The sequence below is a fragment of the Gambusia affinis genome, linkage group LG17 (genome assembly GCF_019740435.1).
Source record: "Gambusia affinis linkage group LG17, SWU_Gaff_1.0, whole genome shotgun sequence".
NCBI classification, from domain to species: domain Eukaryota; kingdom Metazoa; phylum Chordata; class Actinopteri; order Cyprinodontiformes; family Poeciliidae; genus Gambusia; species Gambusia affinis.
The window spans coordinates 9080375-9101005 of record NC_057884.1 but is presented as its reverse complement, the minus strand read 5'-3'; positions in this window follow the sequence as shown (position 1 = coordinate 9101005).

The window sequence follows — 20631 nt, the reverse complement described above, 5'->3', positions numbered from 1 at the left end:
GGCCGACTGAAGCTGTCAAGTCTCGACTCTGGTTCACTGGCAGAGATCACCTATCAGATTACTTGAACATGGGACCTACGGATTACCTAATCATGTCAGCTCCATTGAATGACCCTTCCTGTATGTTGCTCTACACAGTGTGCAATTTCGCTGCCCTGTTCTGGTTCAGTTTTATCAGACTTTCTGCATTTTCAACCTACTTTCTGATGAACCACAGAGGCTTAAAGGTCTGTTGTAATGACAGCTAATTTAAAAATAAAACCTTCACATAATCTGTTTCATCTCTTTATTTCACTTGCTCTACTGTTAAAATTATTCCAACACTAGTTGATACATTTTTAAATTGGACTGATTCTGGTTCATATAGTTAAAGAAACAAATTCATAATCTGCAATATTCACTGTAGAAAGACTGAACCCTGTGCATAGGGTTTTCAAACTTCCTTTTATTTTCATCACATTTCTATGTTTATTATCATTATTGTTTTCTTTTTTTTTTGGCTCAACACATTTAGTCTTGGCAGCATGGTAGGCTGTGAATTTATATCCCTGCTTTTGGAAATTTGTCATTTAAACTAGGTCAGTCTGAAGCAATCACAGGAAAGCCCTCCGTGCTACAAAAGAAGAAGCTGTAGAGTTAATACATTGTTTAAAGATATGTATATTTTTAAAGAGGGGGAAAAAAGTATTGTTACAATCAGACACGGCACCCAGATAACTTGAAACGTTTAGACAGACATCTGTGAAACTACACTGAAGATAGGAATTTATTTTAGATATAGACTTTAGTGAGCCTCATTAATAAAAGGTTTCTGTGCTACCAGAGCTAAGTTTATGATTATTTTTTGTTTATGTTTCCCTCCTTCAAATCCAGTGTGCAACAACTTATATGTACCACTTTTGTTCACAGAAAAGTGTTTTATTTATTTATTTATTTATTTATTTATTTATTTATTTATTTATTTATTTATTTATTTATTTATTTTTTAAATAATGTAATCAAGTGCATTTTTGCACTTACAAGCAGCTTGGTGACATTGCAAAACATTTCATTGTTTATCCACAAGTTCACATATGAAGCCTCATTGGTTCAAGGTTCCAGAAACCATTCCTGAATGTAGCATATGGGAATGAACAACACATTTGGGAAACAAGGCTTCTGCACTTTAAGAAGCAGCATGGAGGTTCAAATTTATTTGCACCTAAAGGCAGATAACATCTATTTAATTTGAAAGCTGTATTTTACTATACTTAAAGCTGTCTGTTTGTATCTGAATGATGCCCGATAAGCCACGTCATGATTATCTTTACTTTTAGACATGGTAAATGCTAAGCAGCTAACTTTCTGTCCCGTGACCGAGAGTCGAAGTGTTGAGAAAGTCTTTACCTTAAGCCAGTGTTTCCCAACCCTGGTCCTCAAGGCAAACTGCCCTGCATGTTTTAGGTATTTCCTTGCTTCAGTGCAGCTGATTTCAATTGATGACTGATTAACAGGTGTTTGTTGAACTGCAATCAGTTGAATCAGGCACATTAAAGCAGGGAAACCTCTAAAACATGTAGGACAGTGTGCCTTGAGGACCAGGGTTGGGAAACACTGCCTTAAGCCACCTGACAGAGCACAGCAACAAGTAGAGTTGAACATGTTTTCTGCCTCAAAACAGTTAGTTCTTTATAACGGGGTACATGTTATTACCAGAAACTAGACAGTGTTCGGCGTCTAGTTAGCTTTAGACTGAAATAGCCCAAACTGGAAGATGTATGTGTAGAGTTTGTGTAATGAATCTGCAGATGCACTTCGACTTGTCTAGGTTGCATTTGCCTCTTATTTTCTAACTTTTGAAACAGAATATTTAACAGCTAACAGGATAAAGATTATAAAGAACATATATTAAGTGGATGAAAAGTTATTGTTTGCATATTAACCCATAAACTTATGCAAGATTCATTCTTTAATTAAACCAAAAATGTGTGTTTTTTTTTTTAAATAAATCTTTTATGTATTCAAGAAATGTGATTTAAAGCATTCATTTTAAAGTTGTTTGATTTTATTTATGTGCACTTTGCACTCTATTAACTGGCTGCTCACCGTAACTTTTACCATTTACACTTTTCTGCTTGCAACCTAAAACAAATGTTTATTGTTTTTGGTCGAGATAAAAGCTTTTTTTTTTTTTTTTAAATCTTCTGTTATAAATATTACTCCTCAGCCATTAGATGAGTTTAAAGTGGGAATTAATTTTCCCCATCACTGACAACAAGCTGTCCTGGCCTACAGCCTCAAAGCAGCAAACATGAGGTTACTTTCCCTGCTGGGATGATATTTTCATCATGGCATATATTGTCCCTGTTATGTTGTTTTTATTTGTCAGTAGAAGGGGATAAATATGGCTAATATTCAAGACCTTTCCTCTATATGATGTGCTGATAAAATGCCATACTCCATGAAACCATGGATCATTGTTTAAATTTGTGAGCTTATATAAAGAAAGCTTTGAGTGTTTAGCTCTTGGTGGTCATGGCGAGTGATTGATTTCCTTGGCCTGGGCAACGCCATCAGCTGGCCTGCAAGTAGAGGAACTAATCAACTAAAATTTACAAATTCCCATATTCACCATTAGAACATTATTCAGGTGTAGAAAGCCAGTCATGTTTTATGTTTTGTTAGTATTTTCTTATAACATTATTTAAACTTCTCCTTATAACAGTATTTAGGCTTTCTGTGTTTCTAAATGTCTAAAAATATTTGTGTAAAAATATGCACAGATGAAGAAAACACCTCATTAAATAAAGATCTTACATTGGAATATTGGTTATTTTAAATGAGATTAAAAGATTATCCCACACCTGTTCAACACAATGTCTTATGCAGCCCTTAATTATTTTTGTAACTATTAGTTATATAAAACAATTAGGTCTTGGACTAATTAATAGTATCAAGGTTTATCAAGGCTTTAATTTCTAACACACACACCATGGTTTAAAGTGTTTTTAATGAGATATATGAAAAAGTGCCAAAGTAAATTCCCTTTTCTCTGGCTGTATATAGCATCAAATAATGTAATGTAACCCAGAAAGTTTTTTTTCTTCTTCTTTTTCGCTGAGTTGTGTTTATTTTTTTGCTGGGTTGTTTACATTATAATTAAATGCAACTATCATCAGACTCTGGTGTTAATAGTATTTAGCCCTAAAGTAACCAGCCTACATTGAAGAAGGAGAGATGTCACACAAAGTGTTTACAGAAGTAATCGTGGATCCAAAATCAGATGAAATACTCTTCAGATGGATGTTATGTTACTTTAAAAAGTGGCAAATACATTTCCAATTTAGCACCAGCTATGAAAGTGGCTGGTGCCACTAACTATATGGAGTTGTTGTGTTCATTATGACTATTTATAGTTTTTCTAAAAGTGGTACACTTTTGGTAAAACCAAATGATAATTACAAAAGCAAAAAAAACAAAAAAACAACCTGCCACTATGTTTAAGCAGTTTTATATTAGTTTCTCATTAACAAGATCCAGTTCATTTATCATAATCGGTCTGAAAAGTAGTTTAACAATGTACATTATTTGCTGTTGAGCATAATTTGCATTGTCCCATTGTCTGGCATCTTTTTTATTCCTTCCTGGTGTCTTGTTTTCCATAATGGTTGAATTCACACAACAACTCCTCTCATTTACAAAATTGATTGCTTTTATATGAAAATACTGAAACTTTGCTCAGTGGTCCATGTAGACTCGTTTGTAATTGCAGTGCATTTCAACTCTCTCTGGCGACTTCAATCCACAAATGAAGCAGCTGCCAGCTGAGTCGGTGTTGTTCTGCGACACATCTCCAATGAACCATTCTGACTCCAACTTTCTCTTCGTCTATGTATCTTGAAACAAAAAAAATGAACTTTTTTTGCCATCCATCAAAACCAGTAGAGCGTATATTGACTTGTCGCTTTTAATCAGGACTTCAGGAGTAGAATGTAATGTGGAATCAAAGCATAGAAGAAAAAGATAAAGAGGAAGTGGAGGAGGAGGAAGATTACCAGAATAAGACTGTAAGGAAAAGGAACGTTTGTTGATATTTTTGTTCTGCCTTGTTATCCTTCATTGTTCTTCTTCTGCTTTGGTGCCAAGTCTCGTGGTGGCTGTTACCTGATTATCTGGCCAATCAAACTAATGAGAAGAGTCACTGTCCCCAACTAACCAATACGCCCTCTAAATCCAGAGAACAAGCACAATTTTCTGGTGAGAGCGTACAAATGTGTTTACTTCTCAACATGCTGCATTCAAGAGCCTGCAAATAAATGGAAATGCGGCCGCATTTCGAGGTGATGTCAGTTTTTATGCATTGTTGTGATGTGTTACTATGCTCCTGGAATTTTTGGCAGGAATGTGTCACCATAGAATATCTTCCTTTTGTCTTGTTATATTGCAGCTAATAGAATGCAGAAAACAAATCTTCTCATCCCAAGCCAAGGAGCATGTGATCGCTCGTTTTATTTTACTCCACAGTAACATGTGAAAAACTGCAAATGGTGACTGTTGATAGGAATTGGAGGAGGGATACCAAAATCTGTGATGCAACAGACCCCAACATCCCAGATAAATTTGGCTTCATCTGCTAGCATGAAATATTATTCTTAGAAGATGGTAGATTGCTGGGCTTGTTTTTCCTCTGTTTTGTCTTAACAAAAAGTAGGTTTTCCCAACATATTCTTATATTTTTATTACATCTTATATTATTATTTTTGATACCACAGCTGCTGGAAAAATTATTATCCAAGTTCATTTAAATTATTAGTTAATATGTTTTCATATTATTATTCTTTTGTGTTTTTCTCTTTGGCCCCTTTTCTTTTATGGTACATTATTAACTGTTCTTTGGATGTTTGCTTGAAGATTAGAAATGCTTACTCACTCTTCTGGTTTTATCAAACTGCCTGTCATAGAGGAGTCAGCTCTGTGCCTCGTAAGAGCGTCCTAGAACATCCTGTGGCAGAGTTCTCCGACGAAACTATCTGTGCGACTATGTGAACAAACCCAACCCTCTTTTCCTTGACGTGACAATAAAAGCAGCTGAGAGGTGAGAGCCAGTGGAGTTGATCCCAGACAGTTGTTTGACTGCGGTTCTCCATGTCTGGCTTTTCTCCCCTTTTCTGCAGAAGAGTAACTTGTGTCTCTGGTTGATTCCTTGCAGGTAGGGAACCAAAATAGACCCAACAACAACAATGCTAAATTATTAAAATGTAAAAAAAAAAAAAAAAAAAAAAACTGGAAAGAATCTGTTGAAAGGCAACATTTGATTATTGCAAATGATGGTCTTCCTCTTTGCTGTGACTCTTGTCTGAACTGACTTGGAAGTTGGTGTCACAGAGTGCTCTCTGCACAAACGCTGATCCTCAGTAAAAGAAAATCCAACTAATGCTGCAGCATCTCAAAAATAATTGTCACCAGAGAACCCGTGAGAATACAACAGCTGTACAAAATTGTGTATGAAAGCAAGACTGCAGCTTCCTTTACCAATACAGAAGCATTTAATTTTCCAGCTTGCTTTGCTAAATGAAGGCAGCACTATGGCTAATTATTTTTGGAAAAGTTGCAGATGATCTTTTCTGTCAAACTTTATTTTCCTCCCAGATATCCAGATTGGTATTAATATTAAATATTCAAATATACCAGCAGTCAGTGAGCATTAGCTGATGACTGGATACACAGAGTTTCTTATTCTTCATGTGTTGTCACATTACCAGCATAAACTTCAATATATTTCACTGGCATTTTATGTGACAGACCAGCTAAAGGTTCTGCAAAGTTGAAATCTTTGGGGCAGGGGGGTTCTAACTAAACATCAGAACAGTGTGACATCTATTCTGACCCCAACTTAAGCAAATTCAAGATCAAATTTGAATATTTATCAGATAATTCCAGAATAAGGCAAAAATACGGATTAGAGATGGGTCCAGGATGAAATAGAATATATGCACATTATTTTTAAGAGTTTTCTCAAAGTTTTTAAAGTACACATACACTCTGAGAAATTCTATTTTTTGTTCTTTTTTTTTTTTTTTTACATAAAATGACTTTAAAGAAAATGAGTTGGAAGTAATGTAGCTTTTCATCAGCAGACAATCGGAAGACATACAAATGAAAATTCTACGATTATATACCTTCATCACCAGCGCATTTCAATGACTGATTAGAAAGAAAAGAAAGCAATAATCCTGCCTCTGGGTGCACGGGGCAACCTGTCACAATATCTGCTGTTAAAAGATGTGCCAAACATCCATTGTGTCCTTGAATAGGAAATTACGTTGGAGTGTTTCATGATGCAACATGCAGTCGCAGTCACTGTCATTTTCTCCACAGTGGAGAGCAAAACAAGCCAGCAGAACAAAACAAAGGCAAAGCACCTCTTGGCGAAGCAGTCACAAGACTTTGAAGTTATCTAACATTTCTTCAGAGAGACCGACTTTGATGTTCAGAAAACTCCTCTTGAACAGTGACATATTCCCCTGGAAATAATTGTCAAAAATGTTCGCGAGCACCCTGACTGCCCTGAAGGCAGTATAGATTTGAACTGTTGTTATTCTTTGTTCAAAATGTTCTGCCCCCCTTTAAGCTCTTGTTTGGAATTATAAGGGGGTTTTTTTTAGGCTTGTTGAGATGAGAAATTCATATCTGTGATAGGAAACAAACATCTTTGTAGTTTTATTTTGCTCAAGTGAATAAATCAGGAACGATCTTTTGGTGGACCAAAATGATGTGGATCACGCATGTTGACAGAAACGTGCACGAGAATTATAAAACACTTGGTCAAGTATATATATATATATATATATATATATATATATATATATATATATATATATATATATATATATATATATATATATATATATATATATATGACAAACATGTTTTGGTATGCCATTTTATTGCCGTGCACTGACACCTCATGCTGTGATAATAGCATCATAATTGATGTATTTGGTATTTTGTATTTTTTGCTTGTTTTTTGTGGCACTAGAAGCCTTTATTCATTAGTCTCTGGACAGGAGGCAATAAAAGACACAGGGATGGGAAAACTGCAGACTCTACATATGGTGTGCCTGTTCTAGCACTGAGCAATGTGGCGCCCCCTATGAAATAATTTCAAACTATCCCAAGTGTGATCAATACTTCAAAAGTACCAAAGGCTACAATACTACTCAATGGTAAGATTTTTCTTTGTTTCATTTTACTGAAACAAATTTAGTTCCTATGTTGTTATGGGAGTGTAACCCCCATATATGTTTGTAATATTATTGTGGGTAGTATTTTTTATTTTGTTCTTATTGGATTTTGTCTTGTAATTTAATGCACCAGCAAATCGGTTTCTATTTTAATTTTGGGTTTTCTTTTTTCTACCAGAAACCGCCTGTAGGTGGCTTGTGAGTTTACACTCTGGTTAAGACAGCAGAGAAAAAAATTGGAGCAGAAAAAGGAACCGTAGCTGGCTGTAGCACGTTGTGCTGAGCTATTGCACGCTAAAAGAAAAGAAAGCGAGATATATAATCAATTCTGATTAATTCTAGTAATGATTGACAGAAGAGAAGATAAGTGACCCGATCCTTGCAGTTAAATTTCTTTTTGCTGTGATTTTCTCCGGTGAGTGTTGTATTTTTGCAACTTGAAATGAAGCTAATGCTAAATGGCGCCACAGGCATTACTGCTCGTTATGTTCCGACAAGAAAATAAAAGAAACATAAAACCAATCGGGGAAACATGTAACATTAGAATGATTTTCACTGTATTATATTTTTGTTATGTATAAACTTAAAAAAAAGGGGTTTGCATACAATGATATATTTTTTTTGTATACTTGCTATTAGTTAAATGTTATTTTTGTTATAAATGGGATCTATTACTCCTGTATACTTTTGAGACTTTAATAGTAAATTAAGTTCTATATATATGCAGGTTGGTTTTTTTTCCCCCTCCGAACCACATTCAACTTGGAATACTCCAGCTGCATACCACCACAGGCCTGGATTGGGATGTGCTGAGCTCCAGGTTTCAACCAAAGACCTGGAACTGCTGGAGTCGCTGCCTGCTTTCACACTGGATTAAGATAAGATTTTGGATCCAAAGAAATACATGGCCATTGAATTGACAAAGACTTGACTGACTGACTTAAATTTCAAATACTGAACTAAAGAAAGGAACTGAACAATAAGGAATCTGGACTAAAAGAAAACACACTACCTGATAAGGGTGGACACTTTATGTTTAAAGACAAATGTTACAACAATGTACTGTTTAATTTTGTATTAAATAGTCTGTTAAATTTCTTTGACATTAAGGTTGTTTGTGCTTATTATCCTCTTTTTTTGAACTTAGCAAGAAGACTAATTGTGAAATCTAAATTTCTCAACTTACCCGTTAGTAAGTTACACAAATTGGTTACATAAGTGGCGAGCCAGCCAGGAGGATTTTATGCTATAAACAACCATTATAAAGAGTTGCTAAGTAAACATTGTGATTTTGATGATAACCAGGAAAAATATGGCTTCTGTTGTTGACGTTGGGAGAGAGTTTGGTGTAAATGCCAGAAAATCCATTCTTCTGAAGGGCATACTTGATAATGACACAGATGAAGATATTTCAGAGGTTGTATCATTATATGGCAGCGTCAGTAAAATAGTGAGACTTGAAGACTTTCAAGTGATTGTTGAGTTTGACTCAGAAGAGTCGCTAAAGCTTATCAACTTTCCTTCTGTAATACAGTGTCCTAAGAACCCGGTCTCAAAATGGTGTTTGGATAGAGTTGAGGTTTTAACGACCCGCACGCTGTCCCCAGCCATTGAGAAAACCCGAAGCCACATGTTCCTTTAAAACTGTGCAGAATGAACAGGGTAGCTCAGATAGTACTGGTAGTGAATCAGACAGCAGTGGATCATCTATTATATTCAGTCCTCAAAATCACAACCTCCACCCAGTAAGCCATTAAAATCTGTCCCCAAACCGCAAGGTGAAACAGAAAAGCTTAAGAGGACAAGTAAGGGAAAGGCAGTACGACCAAAAGAACAAGCCAAGGGCACCACCACAAGCCTAGACTCTGACATTTTGAACCCACCAGATGTCCAACGAATAATAGTGGAGCATGTTATTAAGAGTGAAGCCTCGACAGGTCTAGGCTCCAAGAGACTACGTTCCTTCTCAGGGAGAGTGCCTAAACCTCCTGGTGAAGTGGATTTTGAAACATGGTGTTTACATGTTGAACTTATGTTTCAGGATGGCTATACAATGGACATGCAGCGACTGATACTGGAGAGTTTACTGTCACCCGCAGCAGACATTGTAAAACAACTGGGCTCTCATTCACCTCCTCAAGACTATGTAAAACTTCTCCAGTCAGCCTATGGTCTTGTTGAGGATGGGGAGGAGATCTTTGCCAAGTTTCTCAGTACTCATCAGGACGCAGGTGAGAAAGCATCTGAATACATCCAGAGACTGCAAACCCTCCTTAGCACTGCGGTCAGACGGGGTGGTGTAAGTGGGGCCAATGCTAATAGACAACTTTACAAACAGTTTCTGCGGGGTTGCTGGGACCAGACTTTATTGTTGACCCTGCAACAGAAACTGAGAGGTGATCTTGCTCCAGATTTTTCAGAGCTTCTTCTTGAATTAAGGACGGAAGAAGAAAGAAGATCCCTTAAAGTAGACAGAATGCAACGTCACCTTGGAGGATTTAAAACAAAACCCCTTGCTCAGTTTCATGGCATTCTAGATCCCACCCCCACAACTAATCAGGACATAGATCTAATGCAGAAATATATAACAGAGACCGAGGACTTAAGGAAACAAGTGGCTGAACTTAAACTACAGTTAACTGAAAAAAGAGCCCAAAGACGAAAGAAACATGAACAGAAACGTGCCACTGCTCCAGAACCCCAACCAGCACATTTTGCAGAACTGCAAGTACATCAACCTGTACCCAGGTCAGCTCCAAAAGCGTGGTTTTGTTTTAAATGTGGTGAAAATAACCACATCGCCCGAGAGTGCATCAATGCTCCAAACAAAGACCTTGTTGACAAAAAGTACAAAGAATTAAAGGCAAAACAGCAAGAATGGCAAGCCAAATATGCACAGGCTTTAAACTGGACAGGGTTTCAGTAGGGGGGCGCACTGAGACCTTACCAGGGTTTAGTCCCAATTCAAAGCAAAGTCCAAAGCCAGCACAAGATAACCAAAAAAACAAAAGACCTAAACAAATAAGTGACAGTACCCATTTCTGTTCAGCATTATCAGAGGAGGCTCTTTTGAATGCTCTGGTTGGATCAAAACGTACTGTCAACTTGACTATTGATGGAGTTCACAGTGTGTGCCTTTTAGATTCTGGCTCCCAGGTAACCACAGTATCAGAGACATTTCACAAATTACACCTACCTGCACGCCCGATTCAGTCTGTGGCCAATTTGCTTGACATAGAGGGTGCAGGGGTCAGCAAGTACCCTACTTGGGTTATATAGAACTCAGCTTGTGCTTTTCAAAAGAAGTTACTGGGAGACCTGAGGAAGTGAACACCCTAGCACTCATTGTACCAGACTGTAGATCAAACCAAGAAGTTCCAGTTCTCATTGGGACAAATGTTTTGGATGTACTTTATGAAACATTCACATCCTACAGAGATTCAGACACAAGTGTCAGACAGATGGGCCATGACAGCATTCCATTGATCCAAACCATGTACAATAGAGTCAAAGTGGATAAGGGAGTGGCAAAACAGGAAAAGTTAAGCTGTTGAGCAAAAAGTGTGTCCCAGTACCAGCTGGCGAGAAAGCTGTCTTGACAGGCTATGCCAGACGTGTTGACATAACCCCAGGTAGCCCTCTGTTAGTAGAATCCATAGCATCAAGCTTACCTGGGGGTTTCCTATTTTGTAACTATATTATGACAGCTCCCTCAAAGGGTTCTTTTAAGCTTCCTATTTTGATCAAGAATGAAAGTGCTCATACAATCAGGATCCCTGCTGGTAAAACATTGGCTGAACTGTATGCCCCCCTGACAGTGTGCTCTTTAGCTTCGGGCTTGAGTACTAACACAAAGACTACCTCTCAGACTCCAAAGTCTGCTGCTGAGTTTGATAACATCAAAACCACTGCAGCTAGCCCACTTAAGTTTGACTTAACTGACACTCCTCTCTCTGAAGAATGGAGGCAGAGGATTATAGATAAACTAAACTCAATGTCAGATGTTTTTGCCATGCATGATTTAGATTATGGACACACAACTGCTGTGAAGCATCGCATACGACTTTCGGATGAAACTCCATTCAAGCAACGACCCAGACCTATACACCCCTCGGACTATGAAGCTGTCAGACAGCATTTGAAAGAACTTTGTGAGGCCAACGTAATTCGTGAATCTGAGAGTCCATTCGCATCCCGATTGTGGTGGTTAAAAAAAAAAATGGGGCTATTAGGTTATGCATCGATTACAGAAAACTAAACAACCAAACCATCAAAGATGCATACGCCCTACCAAACATTGAAGAAGCTTTTTCAGCCTTAACAGGCTCAAAATGGTTCTCTGTTATGGACTTAAAGTCTGGATATTATCAAGTGGAAGTTGAGGAAAGTGACAAACATAAGACAGCATTTGTTACTCCCATGGGATTTTGGGAGTTTAATAGAATGCCCCAGGGAGTCACTAATGCGCCTAGCACATTTCAACGTGTTATGGAAAGGTGCATGGGTCTTAACCTCAAAGAGGTCCTAGTCTTTCTAGATGACCTCATTGTGTTCTCAAGTACATTGGAGGAGCATGAGGAGCGTCTCATGCGTGTCCTGTCAAAACTCAGAGAATTTGGACTCAAACTTTCCCCTGATAAGTGCCATTTCTTCAGGAAGTCTGTTAAATATCTTGGTCACATTGTCTCAGAGAAAGGCGTGGAGACTGACCCTGAAAAAATAGCTGCCCTCACCACCTGGCCAAAACCCAGAAACATAAAAGAGCTCAAGTCATTTTTAGGGTTCGAGGCTATTACAGGAGGTTCATCAAGGACTACTCTAAAATCGCAAGGCCCTTAAATGATCTCACTGCAGGCTGCTACCCCCCCAGAAAGACTAACAGAGCAGGAGCAAAGCACAACTCCACCATAGACCCAAAGAGACCCTTTGCTGATAAGTGGACTGCAAACTGTGATGAATCCTTCAACACTCTTATACACAAACTGACGACAGCTCCAGTCTTAGGCTTCGCAGATGCTAAACAGCCCTACATCCTTCATACGGATGCAAGCATTCATGGACTTGGTGCAGCTCTTTACCAAGAGCAAGATGGACATCTAAGAGTAATAGCTTTTGCAAGCCGGGGTCTGTCAAACTGTGAAAAAAGATATCCAACACACAAACTTGAGTTCCTTGCCCTAAAGTGGGCAGTAACGGACAAGTTTTTCGACTATCTCTACGGTGCCAAGTTTACTGTTGTGACGGACAATAACCCTTTAACATATGTCCTGACATCCGCCAAATTAGATGCAGCTGGTCACAGATGGTTGGCTGCACTTGCCACCTTTGATTTTCGTATTCAATACAGGGCTGGAAAGACAAACCAAGATGCGGACGGTCTCCCGCAGGCCTCATGTACAAGATGAAATGGACAACTCTGCTAAAGATGAGGATGACCGTATTGATCGGTTCATGTCTGACATTACTAAGGACATAGCTGTCCCTCCAGAAGTGGTACGTGCAATATGCCAACGACACATTGTCCACTCAGATTCTCAACCACAGTCTGAGTCACCCTTCCTTGGCTTTATTGAGTGTGTTGCTATGGATGCCAATGCTATTCCACCAGAGTACAGCCACACAGACATTTTACCTGGCTCATGCACTTTACCGCAAATGTCTCAACACGACTGGGCTTTAGAGCAGAGGAAAGACCCATCCATAAACAGAGTCATCTCCTTGTTAATGGGAGGAAGGAGACCACCTCACAGGGCACAGCAACATGAAGACAGGGAGGTCCAGCTCATGTTACGGCTATGGGACCGATTAGTTATGAGAGATGAGGTGCTTTACCGGAAAAAACTTCTGAATGGTGTACCATCCTTTCAACTAGTTCTGCCGAGCACTTTTCGAAATAAAGCTTTAGAGGCTCTACATGACTGTATTGGGCACATGGGTGTAGATCGCACCACAGATCTAGTTCGTGCACGCTTTTATTGGCCACGCATGCTCACTGACATAAATCACAGAATACACACGTGAGAGGTGCGTCAGACAAAAAGCCAGAGCTGAACGTAGTGCCCCTTTGGTGAACATTTGTACCAGCAGACCACTGGAGCTGGTCTGCATGGACTATCTGTCCTTGGAATCTGATGACAAAGGGTCAAAAAATATACTTGTAATCACTGACCACTTCACCAAGTACGCAGTGGCAGTGCCCACAGTTGACCAAAAAGCAAAAACCGTGGCCAAAGCTTTGTGGAATAATTTTTTTGTTCACTATGGCCTGCCAGAGCGATTGCATAGTGATCAGGGCCGAGATTTTGAGTCCACCCTGATCAGAGAGCTATGCAATCTTCTTGGAATAAAAAAAACAAGAACGACGCCTTACCATCCACGTGGCAACCCTGTGGAAAGGTTTAACAGGACACTCCTTGCCATGTTGGGCACCTTGCAAGAGGAGGAGAAGTTAAGGTGGAAAGATTTTGTGCAGCCATTGGTGCATGCCTATAATTGCACGAAAAATGACACTACAGGATACTCACCTTATCAGCTCATGTTTGGGAGACAACCAAACTTACCCATTGACATTGCATTCGGACTCAACAAGCAAAGTGGGAGGGGCGACACACATTGTCAGTATGTGAAAGGCCTCAGAGCAAGTTTGACAGAGAGCTACAAAATTGCTATTGAACATAGCGAAAAGACTGCCTCTTACAACAAACAGAGGTTTGACACTACGGTCAGGAGTCTAAGCTTGAAGTGGGAGATCGTGTGTTAGTGAAAAATGTTGGTCTCCGTGGTAAACACAAAATCTCCAACAAGTGGACTAACACTGTTTACAAAGTGATCAAACAGATAGAAAACCTCCCTGTTTATGTAGTAACTCCATTTGATGCCGAGGGTCCAGAAAGAGTCTTGCATAGAGACTTGTTACTGCCCTGTGGTTTTCTGTCAGTTACAAAAGACCAACCTGAGCCCAGAATCCAAAACCAACTGAGGAAATCAAAAAGACTACGGTCAAGTGCAACAAACAGAGGCGCTGGAAATGAAATTTCAGAGGATTTGCTGTCGGACAGCAAGGATGAAGACGCCGAATATTACTACTATCCTCCCATAAAAATGGTGACTGATGTTGGAACCAGAACAAATGAAGAACCGGACGAGGACATGCAAACTGAACCTGAACACCATATGTTGGACACAAATGAACTTGCCGGTGAGAGAACAGAACCTGGCAACGCAGGATTGGATGTGACAAACGAACATGTTTCATTGCCACCACTTAATCCTGAAGCTTCACCATTTGAGCCACAAGAGCCAAAAGAGACCATCTCAGAAGAGAAGCAGCTCAGGAGTGAGTTGACGCAGTCGCCCATACCTCAGATGTCCAAACAATCGCCAGACCATGTAGTAATAAATATTGACAGTCCTGAAACATCCACTATTATCCCTGTTGGAACAGACCACCATGAAGAGAATGTTGAAGTGAGGAGATCTACAAGAGAAAGAACCCATCCCAAGAGACTGACCTATCCATCCTTAGGGAACCCCCTTGTGGTAGTTATGCAGTCTTTACTGGGTGGCTTAGACAAAGCACTACAAGTAGCCCTTGAAAGTGACTTGTATGCCCCTGTGTTTGACGTTTAGTAGATGTTGACATGCAGGGACGCATGCAATTAATGGGGGGGAGGATGTAACCCCCATATATGTTTGTAATATTATTGTGGGTAGTATTTTTTATTTTGTTCTTATTGGATTTTGTCTTGTAATTTAATGCACCAGCAAATCGGTTTCTATTTTAATTTTGGGTTTTCTTTTTTCTACCAGAAACCGCCTGTAGGTGGCTTGTGAGTTTACACTCTAGTTAAGACAGCAGAGAAAAATTGGAGCAGAAAAAGGAACCGTAGCTGGCTGTAGCACGTTGTGCTGAGCTATTGCACGCTAAAAGAAAAGAAAGCGAGATATATAATCAATTCTGATTAATTCTAGTAATGATTGACAGAAGAGAAGATAAGTGACCCGATCCTTGCAGTTAAATTTCTTTTTGCTGTGATTTTCTCCGGTGAGTGTTGTATTTTTGCAACTTGAAATGAAGCTAATGCTAAATGGCGCCACAGGCATTACTGCTCGTTATGTTCCGACAAGAAAATAAAAGAAACATAAAACCAATCGGGGAAACATGTAACATTAGAATGATTTTCACTGTATTATATTTTTGTTATGTATAAACTTAAAAAAAAGGGGTTTGCATACAATGATATATTTTTTTTGTATACTTGCTATTAGTTAAATGTTATTTTTGTTATAAATGGGATCTATTACTCCTGTATACTTTTGAGACTTTAATAGTAAATTAAGTTCTATATATATGCAGGTTGGTTTTTTTTCCCCCTCCGAACCACATTCAACTTGGAATACTCCAGCTGCATACCACCACAGGCCTGGATTGGGATGTGCTGAGCTCCAGGTTTCAACCAAAGACCTGGAACTGCTGGAGTCGCTGCCTGCTTTCACACTGGATTAAGATAAGATTTTGGATCCAAAGAAATACATGGCCATTGAATTGACAAAGACTTGACTGACTGACTTAAATTTCAAATACTGAACTAAAGAAAGGAACTGAACAATAAGGAATCTGGACTAAAAGAAAACACACTACCTGATAAGGGTGGACACTTTATGTTTAAAGACAAATGTTACAACAATGTACTGTTTAATTTTGTATTAAATAGTCTGTTAAATTTCTTTGACATTAAGGTTGTTTGTGCTTATTATCCTCTTTTTTTGAACTTAGCAAGAAGACTAATTGTGAAATCTAAATTTCTCAACTTACCCGTTAGTAAGTTACACAAATTGGTTACAGGAGTAACGTGTTTCAGAACCATAGCAGGTTGACTTTTGCTTCTACATTGCTCTTAACTAAAGCTAACTGTTGAATGGAGGTCCTTCTGAAATTTTCTTAACAATTAGAGCAATGTTTTGGTGAGTAAAATCTTTGAGGAGTTGATTAGCAAGTTGTTTATTGAATTATTACTCAGTTTGCCATGTGGACTAAGCCTGTTATCCAAATCAATACAGAGAAAACACACATGCTTGTTTTTTTGCACAAAGGGAACTGATCACTTAACATCCATCCATCCCCTATACCTGAGTGTTCATGGTTACATTTTATCTCTTCATATCTCATATGTCTTTGCACTGTTTGTGCTGAAACACTGTGTGAGTGGTACATAGGGTATTGACAGTTGATTGCTCTTTCCTGCATCAGTGACAAAGGAAAACACAGGGACGATCTAGTTAAGTGTTTATTAAAGTGGCACTTGCAGTTGGCTCAAAAGAAATTGGCAGGTCATTTTGAAATTGCTATGTTTTAAGTAAGGGGCAAATCTAGGATTTGTTTAAGTATACTTTGTATTCTTGATCAAAATTAAACAAACCAATGACAGTGACATTCAATAAAAAGCACTGTGTGGGTGTCACACTGGAAAAGTTCCAGCCCAGTAAATATTAACGTGACAGAGTTTGACCATACTATATGGCACTTTGGGTTCGAAGTTTTTCTTATTTTCCTTTTTAATTTCTAAGTAAATAAGAAGAAACTAGCTCTTGTTTGTAGTACAAAGAATTCACTTTTAGGGGTTTCTGTTTGAAACAAAGAATAACTTCACCTAATCGTTTTGGCTATTATATTACTTTATAAAAGTTTTGAGAGTGTTTATCAACAAAATCTGTTTGAATCTGTTTGAAATCCCACTAAATGAAACCCAAGTGTCAACATTGGTACCTTTAGCACAGCTTAGGAACCACTGCTCCTTTGCAGTTATTGTTATGTTATTGTGTGTACAACAGCAACATTATTAAGTCACTCAGAAAAGGGTTTATGTTTCATCAGTTTTTGAATTAGCATTCAAATAACACTGTTTTGTCACCTGGCTGAGGAGCCTCTGCCTTTTCCTTCTGATTGACTGTGTAACAACCTATTTGGCCGTAATGTGGTAAAGTGAAACATAATACCTTTGTAGCAGCCTAAGATCAATGACTCACGCAGTATTTGCTGCGCAGCGTCTTCTCAGCATGCATGGCCAGCTGTAGCTGTTTTTACACTTCCATTATGCATGCTTGTTGATGCTGCGGGACATATTTTTTTGGCCGCTCTTTGACTCATCATGTTGCACGGAATTGCGTGAGCCAACTTTGACCCTTGATATTTTTTTTTAAAAAAGAGCCCACAAAAAGAAAAAAAAAAAGAATAAAAGGCTTTTTCCTCCAGTCTTCTGTACTTTATTTCTGTGTGCGTATTTTTTTCCAGGTACGTTGTAATGACCAGTCTGGACCAGATCGGCTTGATCTGATCCACCAGAGTCGTGCCCCGGCAGTCAAACTTCCTTTCTGCGTAAAGCTTTTCTGTACCTTTTGTGTGTGTGCAAGCATTCTGGAGCAGCATTGCAGCATTGCTGACAAAATAGTTACCTGTCTCACCCCAGAACACCTCGACACACACACACACACACACACACACGCACACGCCTGCACGCACACCTACACACACACACACACACACGTTTCCTTTCTTTTTGTGGATTCCAAGCCAGTCTTCTCTGGCTCCTTTGTTCCCTACTCTAGGCTGGGCTCACATCCTCTCTGCTCTCTGTAAGCCTGCTCCGCTCTGTCATCAGGATTACAGGCTGTGCTGTAGCAGATTAATGACTGACATCTCTACACTCCTCTCAGCATTGCAAGGCACACACGGAGTTACCAGGACGGCAGCCTGTGCCTGGTTGCGATGGAGAAAGGAACAACTGCGGGGGAGATAATGCATTGTGTTGGTCTGGGAACAATATGTTAGCAGTGAAATTCTACGCAATTTTGTGTGGGCGTGCGCGGGTTTGTGCACGTGTGCCTTATTGTGTTTATTTTGAACGGTACGTGCAGCTAGAGCTTTCCAACCTTCACACCTTGGTGCAGCACAGCAGGTTAGAGTAAAGTCGGTGAACCAGGACTCTATTGAGACAAGCTTAGCTTGATGCATGTGTGTGCGCGTGCGTGTGTGTGACTACACATGTGCGTTCACACGTGTAGTCAAACAGGGATGTGTACTCCAACCTTGTGAGCCCTGAAAAATGACAAACAAGAAACTTATAAGTCCCGGGATCACAAACCAATGCCTTAAATGCATGCCTGAAACCTCTTTTCTGTCCAATAACCTTTATTTTATTTTATTTTTTATTTTTTGCCAAGACAGAACAGTATGCTTTTCATCTGTTTGTTTAAGTCAGGGAGAAAAAGTGACAGCAGTGCAAGCAGGCAAACAAACCAAAAGCGAGCGCTTCACAAAGTTTTGAATTAAATTAGGATTTCATACCACCTCAGAGCCTTTGAGAAGCAGCTTATGTGTGTCATGAATTACTAAGTAGCAATATTTGGGGCTTCTCACTGCCATCAAACAGCTGAGGCTTAATTTCCTGAGATTTGCCCTGGAGTGTCCATGAAAGTGGGTTGTCTGAGCTGCTATCTGAGGAATGAAAAGCCTCTTTTACTTAAATTATGTCAAGAAATCTTCCTGGAAATCATAATTAGGCTTAAAATTATGAATTATGATCAAACATACATTTATATTTCAATGGAGGGATGATGGATGTCTAATGTCTCCCAAACCATTCTAGTGTTTTAGGAAACAGTAATCTGAGCCTTTGCTAGTGTAAGCAGATAAATACAATGGAACAAGAGGTCACATTTGGATTTAAATAACACGTCACTTGTTCTCATGTTCTTATAAAACACTTGGTGTTGTTATCAGAATCTTTCATTAAATGACTTTGCTACCAACTAAAGATGAAGGTGCAAGAAAGTGAACAGGTGAAACCATGGGAACCCCTCAAGACTCTTTTCATCGGTTCATTCAATGCTTTCCGAGTCTGATCTGATATTTACAATCAATGTCTGGTGTAGAATTTGTCATAGACATAACTGTCTGTTTTTCTTCCCTAAATTTAAGAATCGACAGACCATATGGGGACAGAAAAGTATTGCTCCATCAGTGCCTCCAAGTGGAGCAAAATTAATCAAAAAGTAGGTCAGGCTGCCATTAATTGAAATATTCAAAATTTGAGTATGGGGGAATCTTTGTCAGTGCATTTCCATGCCTTACTATAAGGTGTGCTGTTATTGGGTAATTGTCGTTTGAGGAAAACGTGAATCAGTTCTGTAGCTCTGGTGCACATCTGTGATTTATATGACATCTTATGACATAAAGCTGTTGACATGTTTAAAAAACATGCAGCTGATAATGACAGTGTCAAATGTGTAATAGACCATTGCAATAACTTGATTTACCAAAAGTGCAAGGGAGATAAAAGTTGAAGATAGCAAAGTCAGCTCTACCTCATTTCTAATCTGATAGATGATTTTATTAAAGTAGTTTTTATTTATGACAAGAAAACTTTATGTTCCATGTTGTAAAACATGTGCACTGTTCAGGATAAAAGAAAAAATGAATAAAAAAAAAAAACAAGACTTGATGTCCTCAAAAACGTCTCCTGCATTGCTTTAAACAAAAACAAATGTTTGTGTAAAGCACCGGCATATATGGCAGCTTAAAAGTTAACACACATGACAGCATGTAATCAAGTTCACATTGCAATTATTTGAATCAGCTTAGATGAGCTTATGACAAGATGATGTGCTGTATCTTTTCAGAGTTCATCCAGTTTTTCAGCTATTGATTATTAGAAAGTGATGTGTGTGTTAATTTGAAACGTGCTGCTGTTCCTTTCATGATATTTGGGACTTTGGTTTTGTATTTTGCTGCATTTTAGTATCTTAAATGTACTTGTATTCTGCTCTTTGTTCCCTTTTGTCTTCTGTTAGACATTTCTTCTTTCTCCTCAGTTCAAATTCACTTACTTGTGTTCGCTCATAGCCGCACTCATTTTCCAATCAGCGACCTGCTCCTTGTTTAATCAACTCTTCAACCTAAATACCTTTTTAGTCAGCTCTTGGTAAGATCTTCCTGTTATTCCAAGATTCCTCCTTGTATCTTTAATTTTCAAACATCTTTTGAACATCTGTTTTTAGTGAAGTTTCTTAGTTTCACTTGAACTCCTCTGCATTTTTAAACAGTTCTGTTTAAACCTTGATTTTGGATTAAAATTAAGTATATTCATATTCATTCTGTTCATCTGCAATATTTATGAGTGGAGGCTGCTGATCTTTGTGGCCTTCCAATTCTAAGAACCCTCTATACATATTTGCTTAAATGAGTTAATAGTATTTAACTTAGGTCGGAAGCCGTTACACAAATTGCTAAAAAAATTTTTTTATTAAAGTAGCAGTTTTTCAATGGTTAAAATAAAAAACATAATTTGTTTTAAAGCAGTAAACATTTTGGTTATTTCCACTTTTGTCATTAACTTTCATGTTTTTCTTG